The sequence below is a fragment of the Chelonia mydas genome, chromosome 5 (assembly GCF_015237465.2).
Source record: "Chelonia mydas isolate rCheMyd1 chromosome 5, rCheMyd1.pri.v2, whole genome shotgun sequence".
NCBI lineage: Eukaryota > Metazoa > Chordata > Testudines > Cheloniidae > Chelonia > Chelonia mydas.
This window is the reverse complement of record NC_051245.2, coordinates 30,163,400-30,170,343: the sequence shown is the minus strand read 5'-3', so window position 1 is coordinate 30,170,343 and position 6,944 is coordinate 30,163,400. Positions and strand designations below refer to the sequence as shown.

The 6,944-nt window shown below is 39.6% G+C and overlaps 1 protein-coding gene across 2 annotated transcripts in view; it reads left to right on the top strand.

Annotated features, from left to right (window-relative positions):
* Positions 1-5,572: 5,572 nt before the first annotated feature.
* The window catches only part of FGF10 (fibroblast growth factor 10), an 81,788-nt gene continuing 80,416 nt past the window's right edge, over positions 5,573-6,944 (top strand). For both annotated transcript variants that reach the window (XR_006291193.1, XM_043547505.1), the window contains exon 1: positions 5,573-6,890. The gene's annotated coding sequence lies outside the window, so the exon portion shown is untranslated. The remainder of the gene's footprint in view (positions 6,891-6,944) is intronic.

The following is a 6,944-nucleotide window of genomic DNA, read 5'->3' as shown; positions in this document are numbered from 1 at the left end:
CCAAAGCCAAGGTGCAGGCATAAGAGTCTGTCATAGCAGCCATGGGAGGATCCTCCTCATTGCACAGATAAGTCTGGAGGGGACACCAAGAAGTTAAGTAGGGCACCTTGACCAATCAGAGACCCTGGAAGCACTACCAATCAGGCCCTTCAGCACTGTCACAAATCCTGTGGCATTTGGCACCACAAGGATCACAGCCTGGCAATTGCTGGTCTGCTGTGGCTGGCAACACAGAGGCTGTTACTCAGGGACCAGCAGATGCAGGTTCCTCCCTTTGGATCCTCACATCTATCCTATTGCATTCTCTAACTCTTGGAGCCTGGGAGGAATAAAGCATATGGAGTTTAACGCTACTTTGTATGCCACATTTGAAAAACTATTTTTATGGATCACAACAATCCATTCATTGATTTTTGCACCAGAAGTTCACAAGGAAATTTCATAAATCTACAGGATATGCCAAATCCAGGTGGCTTTAGCTGCATATATACCACTGGCTTCAAGAGTAAGAGAAGTGGCATTTTGCCCAATATCCTTAATAACAATCATCATCATCATCCCTAGCTCTCAGCTTTTCATCAGTCGATCTCAAATCACTTTCAAAGAAGGTCAGTATCATTATCCCCATTTTACAGATGGGAAAATTGAGGAACAGAGAGGTGAAGTTACTTGCCCAAGGTCATCCAGCACACTAGTAGCAGCCAGGAATAGAACTCAGGTATCATGAGTCCCAGTCCATTGCTCTATCCCCTAGTCACACCAGTTTAAGTGGCGCATTTTACATTTGTCTCTTTAAAAACACATATAAAACACTAACATGAGCCAGATAATTATGATATAGGAGGGTCCAGGACTTATTCTCCACTCTCCTCCCCAGCTCCCCTCTAGAATAAAAAATCAATTTTTTTCACACTTTTTGAGATCTATTACCTTCTCAGTATGTGCTGCCATCAATGGCAGTTTTGTGTGCATATCGAGAGAATAGATCATTTAAAATTGGTTCAATCTCAGACAGCAGCAAAGAAATCTCTTAAGCTTTCTGTCCAAACCATGTCCCTTTTGGATATCTGTCATTGCAAATTCAGAAGACCTCTGGATCTGGTAACCTGCACTTTTTGGAAGATGGTACAATATTGGTGAATGATGATGTAAAGTCAGAGACTGCTATCAGTTCCTGAAATACTTAAGAATACTATCTGGGACTTTAGCTGAAAATGTAAGTGAACTGGAGGAGTGGAGAGAGCTTTTACAAAATCTAAATGTTCTAGAACTTTTTTAAGGAAACTATTTTTCATTTCAGTAAAACAGTTTTTATTTGAATTTAAACATCCCCTTTCAGTGTTTGCAACTTCCACATTGCAGCACTGTGCTAGTGCATGAGAACTGAAAAGCAAAATTGCCAGCTGGCCAAATCCTACTCCCACAGAAACTAATGGGAGTTTTACTATTGACTCCAGTAGGATCATTACTGGACCAGAGGACTGAATAGAAAAAGTGAGTCATCTGTTTTCATTGTCCTTGCTGAACGAATTGCAAACAGAATCTTGGATTTTTAAAATTCTTTCAGTTTTATCCATCGAAGGTGCTCCTAGTAATACAGTTACGCAATATATATGATTTTTAAGCTGACAGTCTCCCTTTAATGCTCTATGTTTCCATTACAATACCGCAATATGGATCTAGGGCAGAGTCAGGCCTTGATTAACTCAATTTTGTTTATTTCAGACTTGCTGTTTGCATGTGTTTTCATGGTTATGACTGAATTAGAAATTCAAGCTCTTTGTGGAAGATAAATGCAAACACAAGTTGAACTCTGTTAAAACTCTTAATATAGCCCTTGCTCGTACACATGGAATTGTGTTGGTTACTCAGCTGAAGATTTTAAGCGTGTGCAACAACTCAAGGGTTGCTCAAGTGTTACAAAAGGTAATATTACCCAGGCAGTCATCTATATTGCAATAGGCAATGTATACAGCAATAAGCAACTACAGTCTACTGGATTGAGAATGGGTCTAGAAATGAATATATATAGGTTCTTTTCCCATCTCTGCCACTTACTCACTGTGGATTAAATCCACCCATGCGCAGAGGGCCTGTGTCCAAGGTCTATGTATCACTTAAAGCCCAATTAAGTGGGTCTTAAAGGGTGCATTGTGCTGGTCTTATGCATAGGAATGAGTTTCACTCTTTGTGAACTTGAGCAAGTCACTTAATTTCTTTATACAGTTGAATCTCAGAGTTATGAACACCAGCGTTATGGACTGACCAGTCAACCACACACCTCATTTGGAACTGGAAGTAGGCAATCAGGCAGTAACAAACACACACACACACAAGCAAATACAGTACAGTACTGTTTTAAATGTAAACTACTAAAAATAAAGAGAAAGTTTAAAAACAAAGATTTGACAAGGTAAGGAAACTGTTTCTGTGTTTGTTTCGTTTAAATTAAGATGGTTAAAAGCAGCATTTTTCTTCTGCATAGTAAAGTTTCAAAGCTGTATTAAGTCAATGTTCAGTTATAAACTTTTGAAAGAACAACCATAACGTTTTGTTCAGAGTTATGAACATTTCTGAGCTACAAACAACCTCCATTCCCGAGGTGTTTGTAACTCTGAGCTTCTACTATACCTCACACTCTATGGAAAATGGGAATAATAATGTTTGCTTGCCTTTGTAAAGCACTTTGAGATATGTGGAAAAACACTACAGAAGGACAGAGATAATTTTTGTTATATTGCAGATTGCTCACGGGAAGACCATAATGGTGACTTGTCATAAACCTTAATTTGCATAAAATGCCACAGATTGCATCTGCCCTCGTTTATGGGAGTACATCATATGGTGTAAAGGTTTCAGCGTGCATTGCTCTGTCTGACTGGCCTGCCTCACATTGAGACAGAGTATTGTATGTTGGGACTTGTGGATTCTACCTGTCATGCCACTTTTGTACAAGTGGGATTGGTCATATACCACGTTGCAGAACTCTGCAGCCTGCATTTGGCCTACAAACTGCATTGTTTGCATCATCACTGTCATGTAGCATTCTTTACATCATTTCTGGCAGCACTCTCTTTACGAATGACATCACTGGCCCAAATCTGCTCTTATTGCAGTGGCTGGCAAAATTCCTATGGACTAGAATGGGAGCAGGATTGGATCCAATAAGGTGAATACACATCTCTAATTACACAGTCAGCAGCAAATGGTCATGATTACTATCCAGCAGTCCAAAGTCTGCACAGGAGGCTGGTGGTATTTCAGAGTGAACTGACTAAAATAACACTTAAACATATAAGAGAGGCAAGGTGGGTGAGGTAATATCTGTTACTGGATCAACTTCTGTTGGTGAAAGAGACAAGCTTTCAAGCTCCACAGAGCTCTTCCTCAGACAAGTTTATTACCTAAAACAACCTTTCAGGCTTACTTGAAGAAGAGAGCTCTGTGGAGTTTGAAAGTTTGTCTCTTTCACCAACAGAAGTTGATCCAATAACAGATATTACCTCACCTATCTTGTCTCATATCCTGAGACCAAGATGGTGACAACACTGCAAATTTAAAGACATAGAAGTTACTTACAACACCAAGTAAAGATGACAGTTTGAGGGAAATCAAAAGTAGGCAGAGCCTAGTATGTCCACCCTTGAGATACTCCTGCAATTCAAAAATGAAATTTTATCTAACTACAGGAACACTTGCAATTCATACTGTAAAAAAAATCTCTACTGATCAAAAGGAAAAAAATGCAATACAACCATAGGAAGCTAGTAGATTGTTATGAATATTTCCAATTAAAATTCCTGTATGTACTTCATTTCCCCCAACATTCTTAGGAAAGTTGATCTGCTGAAACAGCACCCTGAAAAATGTTTTCTACTCGTTGCATAAGTTTTTGAGAAGGGGGGTTGCTTTGTTTCAATGTGGATGAGTCAATGTTACTGAATGTTTGAGAATGCCGCTAAGTAAGCTATGTGAAAATCGTAAAGAGCTTGGAGGCAAGAAAGAAACAGTTTTAGAGGTAGTAGGTACCACTTCTAGTGTAGGACCTGTACTGAAGTTAGTTCCTTTTCAAACTTAGCAGTGGAACAATTAATAAAGGAACCCATTAAGGTCTGATTGTTGCTGCTAAAAAGGAAGGTTGAATTTCAGTCCTTTGAAGTAACTGAGAATGATTCAGGCCTCATTACAGAGATATAATCTACATTCATACATTTATGTTAGTGATTCAAATCTATTGGGACAGATTGAATTCCGTTAAATAGTGCATCTTTCCTGTGGAACTTTTCTCAGGCTTTCTCAGGCTAACCTAAGAGGTGACCTAACAATACAAAGTAGTGGGGTATTTAGGGATTCAACTGTGCTATAAAAGAAAGGCTATACAGAAAGTAGAAAAAGGAATGAGATATAATCTAAAAAGCTATGTCAGCTTTTCATTTGGGCTCTGTTTTGTAAATGCCCTCCCTGTCATCACACAGTATAGAAAAGGACTCTATCTGTTGTAGTGGTTTTAAGTACTGCACTAAGTATTGCACCTGCCACAACCAGATTTAATATGAAACTTCTAAAGTTGCCATTTTTATTTTTCATTCATGCAACCAAGCAGAAGTTACAAATAAGTCTAAGTAGAATTTCTCACGTGAGCAGAAAATTCAGATGTGAGGCTTTAAATAATATTTTAAGTAAAGCCTTTTTAGCTTCCTGTGATATTTTCTCTCCCAGTGCAGAGAAACTCTAAAAAAAAATTGTTGCATTTTGTGACATTTGTTAGCACAAAGTGCTATAATCTGATGGTTTCATCACACGTACAATTTAAAAGACATGTATTTTTAATTACTTGCCATTTTAAATTTTTTGAATCAGCTGAACTTTTGGCTGAAACACAAATCCCTCAGAAACCCTATACCGTATCTTTCAGACATTGTGGGTAACCCAGGTATAAAACTATGAGCTAGAAAATTGAAATTAACATTGTGGCCACATTAAAGTTGTCAACCATTCATTATAGAATAGACTTTTTCTTTTTCTTTTCTCTTTAAGATTAGTAACTGCAAAAATAAATCTTAAATCAAATTAAGCCTGAGAATTTTCTGAAGCCTTTACCACAGTGAAAATATGAAGAATAAATATTCTGAAGTAACATAAACAACATCATAAAACATATTGATTCCAGCATTAAATGGTTCCATTTTTAAGGTTGTTTAAATGTCACCCGCAGAATCTAAGCACATAAATTTAAGAGCTGACTCTTTTGCAACTGAGTAAACACCAAAATTGGAGAAAATCATTTCTAATTTTCTACTGTGAAATTAACAACATACTAAAGAGCCCAGCCTAATGAGTCAATCTAATTTTATAACTATTTGTCTTTTATGTATTTTCTGCTGTTCAAGGTAACATTGATTCCAAATGCACAATATAATGGCAGAGGCTGTTTTTCCCATTGCATTCTATTGATCCGCATTATTTCCCTTTGACTATGCCTGTTTCAGACAAGTTCCATGCTTATGCACAGGATAACCCATTTTGTTTCCACATAATGTCAGTTTCCCTCTGTAATCGAGTCTCTTACTTAATAATGTTTCGTTATCTTGCATTTTATACGGATTATGTTGCATTGGTGAATGCTGATGTACAGTTTAATATCTTGTGTACCGACTGTCCTTAAGCACGAGCAGGGGCACTCCCTGGCCCCTTATTAAGGTATAACAACTTAGGCAACCCTGTGTGATGTACTGTTAATTGTTGGCTTAAAAAAAAACCACAGAAAACCATTCAGACAGACTTTATGAGGAAAATTTTGCAATCCCCATAAAAGCCCCTTTTTGCTTTGAAGTCCGACGCATGATTCAGTCAATGACTCATGTTAATAATTAGAAATCATAGGTCATTTAAATCCCCGATTTCATTTGAGACCAGGAGGGTGAGGGGAGATAAATCTTGAGAGGCTTAAAAGGAAGAGCAGGCTAAAGTGTGAACTTCTTCTTTCAGCGACGGAAGCGAGAAATCAATGATACATTAAAGGGGGGGGGGGGGCGAGACCTCCATGGAAGCTGGCAGAGGGGAAGGAAAGGGAGCTAATTATGTGTCTTCCCTTTTACTCTCCTTGACCAACATATAATCTTACTTTTCAGGGCTTGTCTTCACTATATTCTTCTAACCAGTCTCGCCCCCGATCCCTTCTCTAGCCCAGGAAGGGGGGTGGGGGGAAGTTAGCACAGCAACAAGCTCCAGGTGGTTCTCTCAAGCACTTCACTGCCAAAAAAAATCAAATCAAATCCTGCGCTAGAAAACAAGCATAAAAAAAAAGAAGAAGAAGAAGAAGGAAGGAAAGAAGGGGGGGGGTTCCCTAGAGGGGATTGGTTCAGCCTGGAAGACAGGGGAATTAGTAAAGCATGAGTCTCCAAGCCATGCTGGTGGCCAGCACTCGGAGGAGAAGAACGCTTTAGGAGCAATTAGCAACGAGCGGGAGGCTGCTTGCCGCTGCTTCTGCCGCAGACTGGGAGGAAGTTCCGTCCGGAGGCTCCCTCCACAGCAGGCATTTGCTCACTCCAGCTGCAAAAGGGTTTCAGATGTCCCACCGCTGCCTGACCCCCTGCAAATAAGGGTTGACCACCAGAGGCACATCCCACCTCTTGCTTGTAATCACTGACATACACTGAGGCTACAGCTTCCAACCTGTTTACAACCAGACGGGGGAGAGAAGTTGGGATTTCTCTCTCTCTCTCTCTCTCTCTGGAATTTTTTTTTTTTTTTTTTTTTTTTTTGGTACTTTCTGGAGGATTCAAAGCAAAACAAAGAAACTGCCTCCTCTGGGCTGTCAGTGAGAGGGGACGAGTTGTACAACTGGCTTGCGCTTTGCCAAGGAAAGGGGGTGGGGAAATCAGAAGAAGGTGCAAAAGCCATCAAGTGGGGGGGGGGGGGAGGAGGGGAGGGTGTGTGGGCTT